We start from the raw sequence: 20,040 nt of genomic DNA on the forward strand, positions 1-20,040 counted from the left end.
CTGCTAGTGAAAAGTGATGATTTTTACCTCTCACTTCCATCTGTTATTAAACCAAATAATCTTGGAGTCTTGCAATAGCCTAGACATCCAAAGCCTTCTTAACAGCCTTCTTCAGTCTCATTCCTGCTTCACCTGTGGGGGGCAGGGCCAGAGCTGATATCTTAAAATTCCATTTAATTGGAGAATAAGCAAACAAGCAAGGTTGAACATCACTCAGGGTCAAAAGAAACCATAAATTAAAGAAGGAATACTATAGCCAACAAAATAGTTACCATTGGGAGAATGCTCAGACCAAAAGCAGGAATTATACATTTAAAACAAAAAAAAACCCCAATAACTAGGTAGAGTATTGAGGTCAGTTCACTTAATCCTACCAGGGCTCATCTGATAACCCAATTAAGGACAAGTATAAACATATCACTACTAGTTGGGGTCTGCTCCTTGCTAAATAATAGTTGTAGCTTCCTCAGTTTTGGTCTTGTGCTTCATATTCAGTAAGAATGGGAACCAAAATAGATATATAAGAGACTCCTGAAGGAATTTAAATAATGACTGTAAATAGCCCTGGAGATCCTAGGTATGAAAAAGATCATGTCCTTTGAAGACAATGTCAGCATTTAAATATTTCAAAAATTTAAATATTTTTAAAATAACCTAATCTTTAACTACAACAGTTGTGTGAAAACTTGTGAAAATATCAAGATTAAATGCTAATTGAATTATGCAAATTAAGTGACTAAAATGTCCATACCTTTTAACCTAGCAATTCTACCACAAATAGACTTATACTCCATAGAGATCAATGATAAGAAGAAAGTGTCCATATAAACAGAAATATTTATTGCAGTATTTTTTTGTGGAAGCAAAGAATTGGAAACAAAATAGATGTCCATAAATTTAGGAACAGCTAAATACACATTGATAAAGGTAATGAGACAGAATTTACATGAACTGACAGTGAAATAAGGAGCATCAGGAAAACAAAATATTATGACTACAGCAATATGAAACAAAAAAAGCAAAAAAACAAGTGAATGTTGTAAAATTATAAAGAACAAACATGGCTCCAAAGAAGAGATACCCTCATCCTCTGCAGTAGAGGAGGTTGGAAGGTGTTACATTGCATATATTTCCAGACTTTGATAAGTGTTGGTAATTTTTTTCTCCTTTTTCTTTTTTTAAAAAATTCTTTGTTATATGAGATATCTCTCTGTGGATGGATAACTAGAAGAAATTTTGGTGAGGTAAAAAACAAAATAAAATATTTAAAAATAGATTGAATGTTAAATAGAAGTAAGGTGAATAAGATTTCATAGTCCTTACAAGGTGTGTATCTTCTTATTACTGTTTACATAAAATTGAGTTTCATCTGCCTTCTTACTGAGTCCTGCATCTCGCTCAGCTTCACTTGGACTTTATTTTAATGTAATTAAATGCTGCCTTCTTAGAAATGGATGAACCCTCCTGCTGGTAAATGCTGTGGAGTTCTTGTTTTTCATTTTAGCAGCTTCTGTATTTCCCCATCATTTTCATCAAACCAGTGTTGGTGTTTGTGAGTATACTGGCCCAACCAGATCTCTGAAAGATGCCCACTCATTTTTCTGCTCCACCGTTGCCAACTATGTGTTGGCTCAGTTTTCCCTAAAAGTTAGCAACAAACTAAAGACACTCTAATCTCTTGACATTAATTCTTCTAGTAGTCATTTTGTCTTGGTAGTGACTATTTAGCTTAAGAGAGGAGTCTGTGATCCATCCAGCACTCTGCACCACATATTACCTTTGTCACTCTCACATCCTATCTGTTTCTTCTCTTTACAATCATGTAGTCTTCTTTTATGATGCCCCATAGGCTATTTATGGGCTATAGACATATAGTGCATCTCAACTCCTTGGTGCTGATGGAGCTATCTTCTTGTGCTAAATGATTCTTGAGAGATAGTTTGAACACTCCATAGTGTTCTTAACAGACCATCATCAATCAATGCAGAAGCCACTGATTGTTCACTTCAAGTTGAAATCAATCAGTACCTAGCTGAAGTTCCAAGTAAAGAAGAGATTTTTGAATGCTATTAGGCTTCTTTCAAGTGGCAAAGCACCCAGTGCTGACTCTATTCCAGCAATGAACAATAAGATGGGGAGTCCAATATTCATCCAAAACCTGACTGAAATTTTCTGGGTTATATGGCATGAAGAGGTTATCCTCCAAGAATTCAAGGATGCCTCCATCATCCATCTCTATAAAAGTAAAGGGAATAGATTGTCCTGTGACAATCACAGGGGTATTTCTCTTTTAGTTGTTGCTGGGAAGATTTTTGCCAGAGTCCTTCTCAAAAGGTTGATCCTTCACCTGGAAGATGATCACTTCCCTGAAAGCCAAGCTAACTTCAGAAAGGGTAGAGGATCAGTCAATATGGTGTCTGCTGCCTGACAACTCCAGGGAAAATTCTGAGAATAGAACAGAGGTTTGTACACAACAGTTGTAGATCTGACTGCCTTTGATACTGTCAGTCACGAGGGTTTATGGAAAATTATGTCAAAATTAGGTTACCCAGAGAAGTTCATCAGTATAGTATGACAATTTTACAATAGCATGCATAACTGGGTTCTGGATAGTGGATGATGCTCTTGAGGGATGTGTCCTTGCTCCCATACTTTTTAGCATGATGTTTTCAGCCATGTTATCAAACGCCTTCAGTGAGAATGAACATGGTCTCAAGGTCAGCTAACACACTGATAGCAAATTCTTCAACTTGAAAAGGATACAAGCCAAGACCAAAGTGAAGGGAGTATTAGTGCATCATCTTCTGTTTGCAGATAATCAATGAAGCCTCTGAAGCTGAGATGCAACAAAGTATGGATTAATTCTCTGATTCTTGTGCTAATTTTGGTCTAACAAGTAACACCAAGAAAACACAGGGCTCAATCAGACAGCACTGCACCATCCATATGTGAAACCATCGATTGCAGCAAATGGAGAAGTTTTGAGTTCTGTGGACAAGTTCACTTACCTTGGCAGTGTCCTTTCCAGGGAGGTATACATTAACCATGAGGTTGACACTTACATTGCCAGAGCTGGCTCAGTGTTTGAGAGGCTCCGAAAAAAATTATGGGAGAGAAGAGGTATTAGATTGACTACTAAACTGAAGGTCTACAGAGCCATTGTGCTGATCTCATTGCTATATGCTGTGAAACTTGTACAGTGTACCAGTGCCATGTTTGAAAACTGAATCGCTTCTAATTTAAATTGTCTTAGGAAGATTCTGAAGTTCACCTGGCAGGAGAAGGTACCAGACACTGAGGGCCTTTCTCAAACTAAACTGCCTAGCATTCCAAAATTACTGTGATGGGTTGGACATGCTGTTAGAATGTCAGCTGTACACTTACCAAAAAGACTATTTTTGTGGAGAACTCACACAAGGGGGTCAAAAGAAGAGATACTTAGATACCCTGAAGGTCTCATTGAAGAACTTTAGAGTTGATTGTGTAACATGGGAGACACTGGCACAGGACCACCCAGCATAGCATACCCTCATCAGTGAGGGGGCTGTGCTCTATGAAGAGGGCAGAATTGAAACAGCTCAAAGGAAACATGACATCTGTAAGTTTAGAGTGCCTACTCCAGGTGTTCACATGGACAATTTGTGCCCAACATGTGGTAGAGAACTCTGAGCTCATATTGGTCTGATCAGCCACAGTTGGACACATTGTAATTTATCTTAAACATAGTGTTGTTGGGCAGAGCCAAGATGGCAACAGAAGAAGAGCCCCTCTTAGGTGCTCTCTCTATAAAATATTTCAAAACTCCTAAAATAATGACTCTAAATTTTTGAGAGACAAAACCCACAAAAAGATCCAGTGAGACAGTTCTCCAGACAAAGGTAACCTGGAAAATAGTGTAAAGGCTCTGCTCCATGGGGTTAGAAGGGCAGCCTGCCAGAGTGAAGGAACTTCAACCTTCCAGAGGCAACTCCAAGGTACCTGGGAGCTGTGGCTCAGGGCAGCAGGGCAGTTTCCTGACCTATACCCCAGGGAGTACTGGGCACAACTTGGAAGATTAGCTGGGGGACCTCTGCCAGAGCGAGTTCATGAAGCCCAACCCTCAGGGCACTCAGGGAGTAGCAGTGGCCACTGCAGGCCAGATCCAGGAAACAGAGGTGGGCAAGCAGGAGCCCCTAGGCAACTGAACCTCGAGTGCTCGGCCTATCAAAGGTAGGGGAGTGGCGAGAGACTTCTGAGCTCTGTACTAGGTACCTGGAACAGGACTCTGGGGCTCTGATCACATTCAGATCATGATCACAGCCTAGGCCCCCATAGAACAGTAGGCCTCCCCCCACCTCAGCCCCGTGGAAGAGGGGTGTGCTTGTGGTCATTCACAGACCAGGAGGGAAGACAGAGCTTCACACACTGAGATCCTTGTGGGTGGATGTCCCAATAATACTCAAAGCTCAGGAAGCACCCCAAAACCAGGCACAGGCTGGGGAAATGAGTAAACAGCAGAAAAAATAGGAACACCATTGAGAAATACATTGTCTATGATCCCAAGAAGGATCAAAAAAGACTGAGGAAGTACAAGCTTCTGCATCTAAAGACTCCAAGAAAAACAGAATTGGGCTCCTGCTATGACAGAGCTCAAAAAAGAGTTTGAAAATCAAGTAAGGGAGATAGAAGAAAAATTGGGGAAAAGAATGAGAGATGAAGGAAAAACATGAAAAAGAAGCCAGCAGCTTAGTCAAGGAGATCCAAAAAAATGCTGAAGAAAATAACATGTTAAAAACCAGCATAAGTCAAATGGATAAAACAGTTCAAAAAGTCATTGAGGAGAAGAATGCTTTAAAAAGAATTGGCCAGATAGAAAAAGAGATAAGAAAGCTCTCTAAACAAATCCTTCAGACCTAGAATGGAGCTAAAGGAAGCTGTTGACTTTATGAGAAGTGAAGACAAAATACTTCAACACCAAAAGAATGAAAAATTAGAAGAAAAATGTGAAACATCTCATTGAAAAGAACAACTGATCTGGAAAATCAGAAAAAAAAGATTCAGGAAAGATAATTTAAAAATTATTAGGATACCTGAAAGTCATGATCAGGAAAAGAGCCTTGACCTCATTTTTAAAGAATTCCTACAGCCTAGAAGCAGAGGGCAAAATAGAAATTGAGAGAATCCACTGATCTCCCCCAGAAAGAGATCCAAAAAAAAAAAAACAACCCCCAGGAATATTATGGCCGAGTTCCAGAACTGCCATGTCAAAGAGAAAATATTACAATCAGCCAGAAGGACACAATTCAAATATTGCGGAGCTGCAGTCAAGATCACACAGGACTTAACAGCAACTACATTAAGTGCTAGTAGGGCTCAGAATATAATATTCCAGAAGGCAAAAGAGCTCAGAATGCAACCAAGAATCAACTACCAAGCAAAACTGAAATCTTCTTCCAGGGAAAAAGATGGACTTTCAATGAACCAGGGGAATTTCAATTGTTCCTGTTGAAACAACCAGAGCTAAACAGAAACTTCGGTCTTCAAATACAGGGCTCAAGTGAAACACAGAGTGGAGGAGAAAGGTAAAATATGAGGGACTTAATGATAATGAACTGCATGTATTCCCGCATAGAAAAATGATACTGATAATACTCATATGAAACTTCTCATTTAATAGAGCAGGTAGAAGGAGCTTTTATAGATGAAGCACAGGAGAGAGCTGAATTTGAAGATATAATGAAGTGCAAAAATGGAGTCAATGGCTAAAAGGGAAATGTAATGGGAGTGAAAGGAGAGGTGGAATAGGCTAAGATATTGCATATAATAAGATTTTTTTTATTACAATGAGATATTGCAATGATATGGAAAGGGAAGGCAAGGGAGAATGAGAGAATGTTTGCTACCATCAGAGGTGGCTTGGAGAGGAAACTATATATATATATATATATACACACACACACACACACACACACACACACACACACACACACACACACACACAATCAATTGGGTATAGAAACTAGAATGAGAAGGAGAGGAGGATGGGGGAAGGGGTAGGATGTGAGTGATGGAGGAGAGGGTGGACCATGAGGGAGAGTGGTCAGATATAACACATTTTCCTTTTTACTTCTTGCAAGGGTCTAGGATTGGATGGCCTGTCCAGGACCACAGGGCCAGGTGATTTCTAGGCCTTAGGGGTGGTATGTGGGCTTGGGGCCTCTTGACCCCAAGTGGTGCAGTCTTCTGCACCACTCAGCTACCCTACAGCACATTTAAGAAGAGGGACAGAGTGAAAGGAGAGAGAAAATATAGTATATGGTAATGGGGAAGTACAAACGGAGGGAGTTGCGATCAGTAATGGTAATGTGCAAAAGTATAGAAATAGCTTTTGTGATGAACCTATCATAAAGAATGTGATCCACCTATGACAGAGCTAGTGGTGTTGAAACACAGACTGAAGCACATTTTTTATTATTTTATTATTTTTATTTTTTTCTCTTTCTTTTATTGCTCAAGAGGGTTTATATTTTTGGGGGAGCGGGTATTATGTTTACTCTTAAACAAGAAAATTTTGTAAAGTATAAGAAAACATCATTTGTACAAAAATAAAAATAAATATAATAATTAAAAAAACACAATGATGTCATCTTGGTCTTCTTAGATAAAGGACAAAAACCAACCAACCAAACCATCTTCTTCTTAAACAATAAGGAAAGTAATGAAACAAATTGAATAGAGAGGCCACCTGGTATATTCTCAATTCCTTTCTGCTTTTCTTGGGTTTCCAAGTATTCCAATCCCAATGTTGTCCCCTATACCTTGACAAAGGCAGTATAAGCTACTCTTCAACCATCACTATTCCATGATATGAAATAATAATAATAATAATAATAAACGATTGGCATTTATATTTCCCTTTAAGATTTGCAAGAACTTTGTAAATGTCATCTCACTTGATTTATACAACAATCTTGGGAGTTAGGTGTTATTATTATTCCCATTTTATAGATAAAGAAACTGAGGCAGACAGTAATTAAGTGATTTGCTCAAGGTCACACAACTAGGCTCTACACCAGAATTTGAACTCAGGTCTTCTTGACTCCCAAATTCAGTACTTTTTACTGTATTATCTAGTTACTTCCAATAAATTAAACAAAAATAGCAATACAGAAACTACATCTGACAAAGCATAGAGTATTTCCATTGTATATACTATATCCTAGGATTACCCCATCATCTTAGGATTACCCCATCTCTATTCTGAGGAAGGTCTATTTCATTTTGTTCTAGTTCTTTATTTTTTAGTTTTTGCAAGGCAATGGGATCAATTGGCTTGCCCAAGGCCACACAGCTAGGTAATTATTAAGTGTCTAAAGTCGGATTTGAACTCAGGTACTCCTGACTCCAGGACCCGGTGCTCCATCCACTGCGCCACCTAGCTGCCCCATGTTCTCTACAAGTTTAATTGATTTTTCAATTATTTAACTTTCTTGACCTGTCATTTATTTAATATTTAGGATGACAGGCAAATTTAATCTCTCTAGGCCTCAGTTTCCTCATTTGCAAAATGGGCTTAATAATTTTTTTCTTCCTGCCACTCAGGCTATTGGAATTAAATGAGAAAATAGATGTAAAGTACTTTATAAACTCTGTAGTGGTATACACACACACACACACACACACACACACACACACACACACACAAAACCATTTTCTCAACTGAGGCCTAGAGAGATTAAATTATTTGCCTGTCAACTAACTATTAAATAAATGGCAGGTCAACAAAGTTAAATAATTGAAAAATCAATTAAACTTGCAGAGAACAAAATGAGACCTTCCTTGGACAGAGATGGGGCAATACTGGGATATACTATATACAATGGAAATACTCTATGCTTTTCCAGGTGTAGTTTCTGTATTGCTATTTTTGTTTTATTCTTTTTTTGCCAAAAAGTGTTCAGTAAGAAATATATAGCATTACTGTGATATAAAGACAAAAGGTAACAAAAGTATGTTTTTTAAAAAAAATATTTCTACAGCACAATTATGTCACTTTATTCTTAAATGGTTCCCTGTTGTTTCTACATTAACATATAAAATCTGCAGCCTGGCATTTGAAGCCTTCTACATTTTAGCTCTCACATACCTTTTCTGTTCTATTTCAAATTACTTATAACTATGCCCTCTTTTTTCTAAACAATTTTCTACTCAGTTATTTGTTTCTTCATATACCATAGTTTCTGCCTACTTTGCACAGGCTTTCTAATCCACCCACCAACCCCTGCCTCAAATATACTGCCCTATTTATTTCTACCTTTTTAGAATTCCCAGCTTCCTTTCTTTAGACTACCCCTAGTTACTTAGTGATTTCTCCTTCTCTTTATCTTTGCAATCTCTTTTAAAGCTACTTTGTCCATAAAATGTTTATAGTAGTAGTTCTTTTCTGGTGGCAAAGAACTGGAAATTGAAGGGATGTCCATAATTTGGGGAATGGATGAATAAATTGTGGTATATGATCTACTGTGCTATAAGAAATGATGAGAAAGGCATGCTCAGAAAAACCAGGAAAGTCATACATGAACTGATGCAAAGTGAAAAGAGCAGAACTGGGAGAACATTGTACAAACTAACAGTAATAGGGTACAATGATCAATTTTGCTACTCTCAGTAATGCAATGATCCAAGTTCATTCTGAAAAACTTATGAAAAATGCTATCCATCCCCAAATAAAGAACTAATGGCATCAAAATTCAGATCAAAGTATACTTTAAAACATTTTTATTTGTTTTTTTTATTTTTGTCTGTTTTCTTTTACAACATGACTATTATGGAAATATTTTACATAATTACACATGTATAACATATAAACCTCTTGCTTTCTCAATGAGGGAGAAAGGAGGGAGAGAGAATTTGAGACTCAGTTTTAAAAAGGAATGCTGAAAATTATTTTTACATATAATTGGGAGGGAAATAAAATGATAAATATAAAAAATGTAAAAGGTACTTTGTATATGCCATTTACTTACTTAATCTGAATATAAATCACATCTGCACAGAGGATAGGTAAGCTATGCTTATCTATGCATCCCTAACACTTAGCACAGTGCCTGCAGCTTTTACGGGGGGGCGGGGGGGGGGGGGAGGAGAGAAGGAAAGGAAGGTGAGTTCTTTCCATTTAGAAGGCAGTTCCTAAAATCCAGGTTTTCCCTGAGTCTCAGTCACTGATTCACATACATTGTAATCCCAGGGTTACCTAGAGCATATCATCTTTTGTGCAGACACAAGCTTTCCTTTGAGCTTTCTGCAGCTCACATGAATCTTACTAGTAGGGGGGCAACTTCAGCTTCCAAGTCAGTCCAGTCCATTCCTTGATGTCAGTACCTTTGATTCAAGGACTTGCCTGTCGTCTTTTGTCCCTTTACAAGGCTGAGGGAATTATCCAATTCTTCAATACAAGAAGATGGGCAAAGATTTTTGGAGAAGTGACCAAATGCACCTGTGTGCACATACACACACACACACACACACACACACACACACACACACACACTATCTCTGGCACTGACACATGCACAATGTTCTTCCTGACTCCAACGTTTCTGCAGAACTGGGCCCGTACCCTAGTTTTTCTAAGGACCCTCGTTTTTTCTAAGGCTTACAGGACCAACAAAAGTTACAGAACATCCTGCTTGAACATCCCAGCTACAATATGTAGAACCCTGAGGCTTAAATAAACATATTTCCAGCCCACAGAGTTTCCCTTAGCTTTGACATGGGAGTGGGGGTAAGGAGAAAGGAAAACATTGATAGAAGAAGTTAAGGTATGCTGGTAAGCTGTCTGAAAATTTAAAATAAGTTTAATCTGCATTATTATTAATACTTCTTCCATCACTTTTTTATTTTTGGTTTTTGTAAGGCAATGGGGTTAAGACTTGCCCAGGTAAAATCTCAAGTATCTGAGGCTGGATTTGAACTCAGGTCCATCCTCCTGACTCTAGGCCCAATATTCTATCTACTGCATCACCTAGCTGTCCCTTCCACCATATTTTAAAGTCTAAATAATCAGCAAAACAAAATACATCAACCCTGATTTTGTAGCCTTTGTCAATTTCTGAAGTACCCATCTCACACTAAAAATGTGTCAACTGATTCCTCATTTGAGCTGGCTCCAACACATAAATGCCATAGGGAAAATGACTGCTCTAAAACAGGGGCTAGGAACATCCAGCTGTGAGTCATATAAGGCCCATGAAATCATTTGGTCTAGTGCTGCCATGGTAACCTCAGGTGGGACTCAAAATTCGATAAATCTAGGAATTTTTAGAGGTTAATTAATTAAATGTTTGACTAAATATTGACCAAATATCCAAATGGTCCTTGGGAAAAAAAACAGGCTCCCCACCCCTGGTCTAAAGTCACACAGATGGAAGTAAGAACCTGGGTTTGACTAGTGCTCTTTCCAGTAGTTCACAGTAATGAAACTTAGCTAGAACCCTATAGAAAAATTATAATTCCCCTGCCAAAATGGGGACAGACCACAATACATACTTCCTCAGGTTCAGAATTAAAAAAACTTAATCTAATAGATATTTTTCTGGTATGGAAGTTGGAGGTTAAGTAAATTCCAAAGATTAAAGATTCAGTGGGGGTGGGGGGGAATGAAAGACTGTGAACAGATAATGAAAAATTTCTCTTCTTCTATAACAAACAGCTGGGGAATCCACTAGGTCAGAAAAAATAGAATATCAGAGAATGTTTTTGTATCAGACATTTTTTACTTAATTGTTTTTCTTTAACACAATAAAAGAATTATAGAAAGGAGAATGTAAAATAATGATGTTATAAAGGCAAAGTCATTCCCCACCAATTTTGTGGACACAGCTACCAATCCTTGGTTATAAATTTCCCAGTATGGACTTTACCTGGGTTGTTATGGAGCATGTAATTTGTTATAAAAACACCATAAAAATGTGAGCCATTTATCATCATCATCATCATCATCATCATCATCATCATCATCATCATCATCATCACTACTACTACTATCACCTTTCAGCAAGATTAACTCTAATTGGAACTTGAAAAAAAAGGAAGGTTTCCCAGAGTTTCACTGCAAGCTGGACCTAGAATATAGATGCATGACCCCAAGAAAGTTATAACTACAAATCTCACTTAAAGGGCTTTAAGGTTAACAAAAGTCCTGGCATTACCACTGTCAAGTTGCTGAATTGCCTATCTGATGACTTTCTACTCTCTAGATCTCTGTGACCTTTGATACAGCAGACCACATTTACCTCCAGAATATTCTCTTTCATGATATGGCTTACTTAGTTTTCCTCCTAACTCATTTGACTAATCCTCTCCTCAGTCTCCTTTGGTGGTTCATCATCCATATAACTTCCCTAACTGGGTGTGTTCCCCAGGTCTGTGTCCAGATGCCTCTTCTATTTTTATATTCTGGTAAAATTGTCCACTCCCATGAATTTAATTATCAACTCTTTAACAATGACTTCTGCATCCCTACAATATATCCTAAAAGTCTGGGTTTACTTTGATGTCCTTAACTTCAACCCAGAGTCTCTAAGTCAACCAAACTTCAAAAACACATTACAAACTCAGTATCCCAGAGGCATCTTAAACATGACTAAAACAGACCTTGTCTTTCCCCTAAAACTGTAGCCTCTTCTAAATTACTCTATGTTGAAATACAGACTACTGGATAGGCATAGCCCACATATCTAACAAATTACCAAATCTTGTCATTTTTACCTCCATAACCTGTAATGTAAAGTAATATAACTGCCCTCTTCTTGGCCATTCAATCTAAAAAACTAGATTTATTGAATTTTGAGTCCCACCACCAAATGATTTCACATGCCTTCATCATCTCTCACTTGGTCCATTTTAATAACCTAATTGGTCTTCCTGCCTCAAGTCTCTCTCCAATATAATCCATACTAAGGCAAAGATCTGACCATGTCACTGCTCCACTCAATAAACTTCAAAAGCTCCTATTGCTTCTAGGATCAAATAGAACTCTTCTATTTGGCATTTAACGCACGTTACAACTTGCCCCAATCTATCTTTCCAGCCTTAAAAGGCAACATTAAAATGTTGCTTTCCTCCATATACTCTTATGTTCCAGGCAAACTGGTCTTCTTTATCCATGATGCTCCATGTCTTGCCTTTAAATTTATCCCCTTCCCCATGAACTCCCTCCTCTCCAACTCCTTCATGAATCCTGTTTCCTCCAAAACTCAGCCTAAGTACTACCTTCTCCAGAAAGTTTTTCTTGGCTCCTTTCCTGCCCTCTACATTATTTTTTATTTATTTTTGCATCCATTTTGTAATATGTACATGTTGTTTTCACAAATTGCACAAAAGCTCTAGAGGGGACCCTCACTCTATGCCTGGCCAATAAAAGGCACTTAATAAAAGTTGGTTCAGGTGATTCTATATTTTTATAAGGTGAGGATAAGGGAGGGTAACTTGAGTCACAAAGCCAATGGTCAACAGAGCTGGGATTTGTTCCTTGCTTCACATTCAGTATTCTTACCATGCTGCCATGTTTTCTTTGACTCAAATGTCCACAGGTAAGAGGGACTGATATCACCGAGTCTGTGCCTTGGTCCTGGTACCTAACTATCCCCAGACATCTCGGGGGCACTCAAGGCTCTAGAGACTTTGCAAAGGCTCAGCCCAACATCTATCTGGAAAGCTACCTAGAAAAAATATGCACAACTTGTCATCTAAATGTCTTTTTGTTTTGCATTGCCAAGGATTAGGCTGAGGAAAAGACTCAATTATTCTACTTTAAGTCTTGTGAATTATTTATGAAAACTAAATAAAGAATAAATTGGACACTGATGAACTGGAGGCCTAGCGGTGGTGGGAAAGCTGGAAAACAAGCAATTTTCTTTGAATGTGAGTGTTTACTATTTGCTCTCTTACTGCAGAAATTGACAAATTGTCCTTAAAGGTCTGCTGCTTAGCAACCCAAGTTCTGCGGATGTGCTGGGAAGATGCTAATTGAACCTTCTTCAAACAATATGAACGACTGTTTAAAGGGCTAAAACTAATTTAATAAGAAAGCCAAGCAGTTCCAAAAATACTGAGACTGCCTGCCATTGGAAACTAAACTCTGTAACCAGGAAAAGGGAATAGAGACTGTCTTTTGTGGGATTTACATGTGTTAGAACAGGAAGGCAACTGCATGGCTTCTCTCTCTTCTTCCTTTTCTCTTGAGATAGCAAGAACTCAGTAATCTGATGACCCACATCTGCTCTCTGATTCACTATATCTCCTCCAAGTCTTTCCTTACCCTCTCCAGCCTTATAGAAAAAGATAGACCTCCTCTACACTCCAGAATTAAAGATTATCAAAGTTGAAAGGAACCAGAGATTATCAAATCCTGCTCTCTTATTTTACAGGTGAAGAAACTGAGACCCAGAGAGATTACATAATTTGCTCAAGATCACACAGACAAGGAATGACACATTTAAGAATTAGACAGGAATCCTCTGAAATAATCTCACTCTTTTTCAGTGTACAGTGCTATCTTTTCACCCTTTGTATTCCTTGCCCATATTTAACCATAAATGCTTCAGAAATAGAATGTAAACTCTGTGGGGACAGGAACTTTTGTCTTTGTATCCCAGTATCCAATAGTGGGTGGCACATAGCAGGTACTTAATAAATATTTGCTGAATGATTGAGCAAGGATCTCTTCAACATACTGGAGGGCTTCCTCTGGATCTTTTAAAGACTATGCATGGGGGACACAGTGGATAGAACACTGGCCCTGGAGTCAGGAGTACCTGAGTTCAAATCTGGCCTCAGACACTTAATAATTACCTAGCTGTGTGGCCTTGGGCAAGTCACTTAACCTCGTTGTCTTGCAAAAAAACTAAAAAAAAATAAAAATAAAGACTATGCATGCCATTGGCATAACTTGGAATTTTCATCTGTTAACCCATGCTACCAAAGCCTACTTCTCTCCTGGACCATATACTTCCTGGATTTTATGTCTCTCATGCTACTTTTTATATACAAATCACAATGGGTGATATGCTGCAATCTAGATGCTTCCACCATATAACTCTTTATTGCCTGCAAAGTCATCTATGGAGATTGTAATGGATTCAAAACTGGTACTTCAATGATGGGCGTGTATATCAGGAATGGTCTGGGAATATTTGAAAGTCTGCACAATTTCCCAAATGTAATTCCACTTGATTTCTTCTCATAAGTCAATTCTGGGTCCAGCTCATTGTTAATATGAAGAACTTTTCCAAGAAAAACACACTAAGAGACTGACTCAAATGGACTAGACTTCCCTTTCACTGCATGTTGGAATACCTATTTTTACATTTTACAGGTGATATGAAATGAATTGTTCAAATTCACACACTGGCTGTTAAGTGTCAGAGCTAGTATGTGTATCCTTTGATTCTGACCTTTGCATTGCATTCTTTTCTTCCATTTGCTGCTTTTTTTCTCTAAGTGATTTGTGAGGTAGAACTTTTGATTTCTTTGGATATAATAACCTGGGTTTAAAGCAAATAACACAATGTTATCTGTAAAGAATATCTGTAAAGAATATCTTGGAATCCTTCTTTCATATGAAAATTACCACCCATGACAGTGATGAGCATGAGCATATGTCTCCCTGATTTATTCCTTATGATATCAATAGTTAGAAGATGATTAAAATTCTTGCTTGCATTTATCAAGGAAATCTTGTATGATAAGACATATAAGAATAGCACCATTGGTGGATAGCCTTAGAGCTTCATTTTGCTTTACTATGTCAATTAAAAATAGGAATCAACAAATAGATCAGAATCTTGCATTCTATAATTTAATGAAGATTTAGTCTGCTTCAAAAAGTATCTACAAAAAGTCTTCTGTTCTCTTATGTTTTCATCAAGAATACTCTAAATACAAGTGTAGGTCATTCTCATAAAAATTTAAAGAGAAGAGGAAACTTGGCATATGGGGCAGTACTTGCAGATATTGAACAGTCTTTATCTTCTAGTCATAATGCCATCTGTCATTTTCATTCCCAAATCATCTGGTATCTTTCTGTCTTTCTTAAAAGACTGATTTCTCAACACTCACAAAATTATGTTGCCTCTAGCACATATTTTTTTCTCTCTGCTTGATCTGGTCTAGATGCTCTTCCTAACTTCATCTAAATATTGACAGTTTCAATGTCAATCACATTGTCATTACAGTTTATCATCAATGATCAAAATACATAGTTATAGATATGCTAAAAAATCTGTTCTGTTTTTTTGTCTATTTGTTTTCATCCTTCTAATTTCATCATGAAGTACTCCTGGGATGATCTAGCTAGTTGTGTTTCATGCCAAGCTTTATAGTCACATTTTTCTTCTTCATTGTTCCTCATTATTTTGTGAGATAATAGTACTAGTAACCTTTAGTCAGCCTCTTTGTAAAGTCTTACAAATGACTTTATACTTTAAACTGCTATTGCCCTTGGTTGCCATGATTATATATCCATTTGACAAAGACAATTAAATATTTGATCATTCCCACCTCTGGCTGAGGTGATTTCTGAGCTCTTTTTGGTTTCCTGTGATGACTATTTTATTTATAAAGGTAAATTTTTTTTTAGGTTTTTGCAAGGCAAATGGGGTTAAGTGGCTTGCCCAAGGCCATACAGCTAGGTAATTATTAAGTGTCTGAGACTGGATTTGAACCCAGGTACTCCTGACTCCAGGGCCGGTGCCTTATCCACTTTGCCACCTAGCCGCCCCTAAAGGTAAATTTTCTATAAGAAATGGTATTGTTAAAAGTCAAATTGTACTTTTATTCATTTGTTATTTTTTCTATGAATGTCTTGGATAAATAAGCCAATCTGAGGGGCAGCTAGGTGGCACAGTAGATAGAGCACTGGCCCTGGAGTCAGAAGGACCCTAGTTCAAATTGGACCACAGACAATTAATGGCCTAGTTGTGTGACTTTGGGCAAGTCATTCAGAAAATAAATTATTCATTAAATAAAAATAAAATAAAATAAAAACAAAACTATAAGTCAATCTGAGCTTCTATAACTATATGTAGTATCTTCTCATCTTGTCATATCTAATTTGGCATTAGTTTTTACCTTTGATCTAAGTAGTCAATGGTCTGACTATACTCAAAAGGCTGGTTCTGGTGACTTCCATCATTGACCAGACATTGCCTTTCTATTAAGAAAATCAATTTCGCTTTTGTGAAGGTCATTGCTTGCCATTCATCCCCAACTTGCACCTCCAAATTTTTCCTTGGAGATATGTATGAGATTTTGGTCTCTGATTTCTTAATTTCATAGCATATTTTCAAACCTATTTTCACTAACCTCTTCTGTGTCTTTCATTTCACTGAAGTCACCTAAATGTTAACATGGTAGAAGTATTTTGTCAAATTTTTTGTAAGACTTCTTTTCTTATTTATTTGCTATAAAAGAAGTTTGTAGGCAAACTACAGTTATGTTAATTACCAAGTATTCCATGCAATGCTATTTCATATTGCATGTACATACAATATTAAAACACCTTGTGTTTTAAAACTTGCTTCTCCAAAAAAGAACAGATGAACTACTCTTCCACTTAAGGGTTTATCTTATTATAACTTCTGGTTTCATTTATATCAAGACTGTCAATATTGATATGGCTCAATTCATTAGCTCAAGAATAAGTATCTCACATTTAGAATAAATTAAATTAATATTAACAGCTGGTCCACATAGAAAAGAAATAAGCAAGGCAATTTAGACAATTACATGAGAATTTAATGTGTAGTTGAAAAGTGGGATGAACTGGAAACTTTCATATAGAGTACTTTTTTGTGTGTTGTCCTGTGTAAACAAATATTTCCTTTTTTGGTTGGTTAGGTCTACCATGAAAAAATTAAAATTTTCTAAATTGAGAGAGAAAACATGGCACAGCAGCAGAGATCCAGTCTTTGAATCATTAAGTCCTGAGTTCTAGGTTCTGTCTGAAAAATAGTGGCTGTGTATTCCTAGGCAAGTGCCTTAACCTTTCAATGCTGCAAGCAACTCTTAAAGACAGTAAACTTAACAACAGTTGCTAAGGATGGAGACAATTTCCTCACTGGGAATTCCCCACCACAATGAACCAAAAGAGAGAGAGAGAGAGAGAGAGAGAGAGACAGCCTTAAAACTGTGATTCTTAGCACTTTCTGTCTTCCATTACAGAAGAAGTAAAGGGCATACCATGTGACTAAAGCCCATTTCATAGTCGCTATTTTACAGTTTGCCAGTCAAAGAATTCATCATCTAGAAGCCAATATAATAAAGATGAACCTCTCCATATTCAACCAGACTGATCTTTTATACACCAGAATTCATCACTAAGAGCTCATTAGAAGCCTTATCACCTTGGTAAAAGATAGGAAATCTAGCACTTAAGGTCACCTGCCCAAAGGCATTAGAGAGTAGGTCTTCAGTAGACCTAATGTATTCAAGTATATAAAAAAATAACCAATGAGGAGATAGACTTGCTTTATTCTATCTCAGAGAATAGAACAAGGACAAAAGTTTAATGAAGTTAGACCTATGGAAAACCTAGATTTACAACTAAATACCTAAATGTCCTGGATGGTTTGATTTTTATGGTCTTAAGAGACTTCAAGCTCTGGCCCACTTCTTAGACTTTGTCACTGCTTTGGTGTGTGACTTAAAAGGGGAAGGAAGGGAACCAAGACTCCCTGTAAATTCATCCTTAGATCCTTGCTAGACCCAGCAGACATATGCTTGAAAACAGAGCTCCCTGATTTTGCCCTGTAAGTACGTCATCTCCTCAACACACAGGCTTTGCGAAAGGACTAGTTTTGAAACAAATTATATTAACTCCAGAGGAAAAAAGTCTTTAAAAACTAATACAGGGACAAGCAAACTGAAGAAATGTGGCTCTGTGACCTCTCATCTGAAAACGGGACAGTTGAATGGGTGCCAGATTTCTGTTTTTAAATCATAGCCATTTTTTATTTGAACAGCTGCTAAATGAAACAGCACAAATCAGTATTTTTCTTAACCTGAAGAAACAGTAAAATTTTCCTATTAAAATGCTATAAAAAGGGGCAGCTAGGTGGCGCAGTGGATAGAGCACTAGCTTTGGAGTCAGGAGTACCTGAGTTCAAATCTGAACTCAGACACTTAATAATTACCTAGCTGTGTGGCCTTGAGCAAGCCACTTAACCCCACTGCCTTGAAAAAATCTAAAAAAACAAAAACAAAAAATGCTATAAAAAATATCTTTCAGGCTTGGAGATGAGAGATGGTGTCTTGGTCAAGAGCAAATTTTTGCAGTTAAACTTAGCTTTTAAACTCTGTAGAAGAGAGTTGAGAATGGACATTCCAGGCCCAAACTTAGATTAAATTAATACAAGTTTTTTTTTTAATTACTGAACATCATGTTTCTAGCCTTTTGTTGAAGGTAACACTGATCTCCTTTCTCTTAAAGAGAATTCATTACATCTATTTCTCCTGCAAGACAAATCCCAAAGGCCAGATTTCAGATTTCCTTTGTATCTGTTGAGATCTCTCTTGATTCTTACTAAATGTGAATTAGACTTTGGATGCTTTGGCTTAATGATTCCATTGTAGCTGTGAAAGAAATCAACAATTAGAAAAATAAATCAACTCCCATTCATTCAAACCAATGCAAAAGACTATAGCAACTAGTCAAAAGAGATGGAGAATGGGTTTGGGCAAAACAGGGTTGTGTGTACGTGTGTGTGTGTGTGTGTGTGTGTGTGTGTGTGTGTGTGTGTGTGTATTTATAGATGTGTGTGAGAGTGGGGGGAAGGGTGTGCAGTGGACAAATTCAAATAGCTACCACAATGAGAAATGGTCAGTTTATCTCTCAATGTCAGTCCTATGATTTCTCCTTCTGTTCTAGATAGGACTCTGTTCTAGATAGGAGCTCATTCAACCCTAACAGACAAATTCTCACCAAGTGATCACTCAGTCTATGCTTAAACATCTTCAGTGACAGAGAACTCACCAAAGTCCAAGGAAGTTCATTCTAATTGTTGGCACTTTGTCATCATCCTTTTACAACCAGCTAAAATCTGCCTCCTTTAACTTTTCAGGGTAATGAATTCCTAGGAGTTATTTAAACTTAGGTACAGGGTAAAGTGGGACTTGCTTTTAATGTGCTTTGAAGGAAGGATCTTTGTTTTAATATTTGAAATGTGTAATTAGTTTGTTTCTCCCTTCTCTATTCCTATATTTATTTTATAGGCTTTTGCATTGCCCTTCTCAAACTCTGTCTCTCTAAACCAACCAGTCTTAATTCATTTAGTCAACTCTTAAATAGCCCTGATACTATACTACTTTGTAGTTGTATGGACATGAATATTTACATGCTATTTCTCTTCTACACCAACTCTACCCTTGAACAAAATGTAAACTCTCCAAGAGCAGCAACAGTTCTATTTTTGTCACTGTATTCCCAGTACTTAGTAAAATATAACATATTTAGTGATAAATGAGCAATCTTCTCAAGACTTCACTTTTATCATCTGTAAAATGAGAAAAATAATCTCATCCTTGCCTTCCTCAAAGGGCTATTACAAGGAAGATGAGCCGACAGAATGAATGGGAAGGTGATTTGTAAATTGTAAAGGACTGTGAAAACATGGGGTGTTAGACTTTTATTGCAATTATAGGTTTGCAACTGGTGTCCCAAGTGTGGCCCTAAAAGATTAGAATGCCAAGGGATGCCAGAGCCTCCCAGAGAAACTTCTTCCCTTCTTAGAAGACTATCCCTACCCTTAATACCTTCTACTACACTGCAAACCTATTCCATCTGGTTTCCCCTCAATGGAGATGGTAGATTTGAAGGATTAGCAAAGACAAACACAGACAGCTATCAGGCCCAATATTCTTCTTGCTCTGCTTTGTTCTTCTTCCCAAAAGGACCATCTGTAGACCTAAACTCTAATCAGAACAGAAATCCCTGAAGGTCCTCAATGACACAAACCAATGTATTTGTCCGACTCATTCTCTTGCCTGGGATGAATTACTTGC

At 37.4% G+C, this 20,040-nt stretch overlaps 1 protein-coding gene across 14 annotated transcripts in view; it reads right to left on the reverse strand.

Moving 5' to 3' along the window:
- JADE2 (jade family PHD finger 2) overlaps positions 1 to 20,040 on the reverse strand; it is a 185,340-nt gene that overhangs the window by 111,436 nt on the left and 53,864 nt on the right. Inside the window, exon 1 of one of the 14 annotated variants that reach the window (XM_074213549.1) lies at positions 1 to 20,040. This exon is cut by the window's right edge and continues 20,510 nt beyond it. The exons of the other annotated variants lie outside the window; for them this stretch is intronic. The gene's annotated coding sequence lies outside the window, so the exon portion shown is untranslated. 14 annotated transcript variants of the gene reach the window in all.

The sequence above is a fragment of the Macrotis lagotis genome, chromosome 1 (genome assembly GCF_037893015.1).
Source record: "Macrotis lagotis isolate mMagLag1 chromosome 1, bilby.v1.9.chrom.fasta, whole genome shotgun sequence".
In the NCBI taxonomy this organism is placed as follows: Eukaryota; Metazoa; Chordata; class Mammalia; order Peramelemorphia; family Peramelidae; genus Macrotis; species Macrotis lagotis.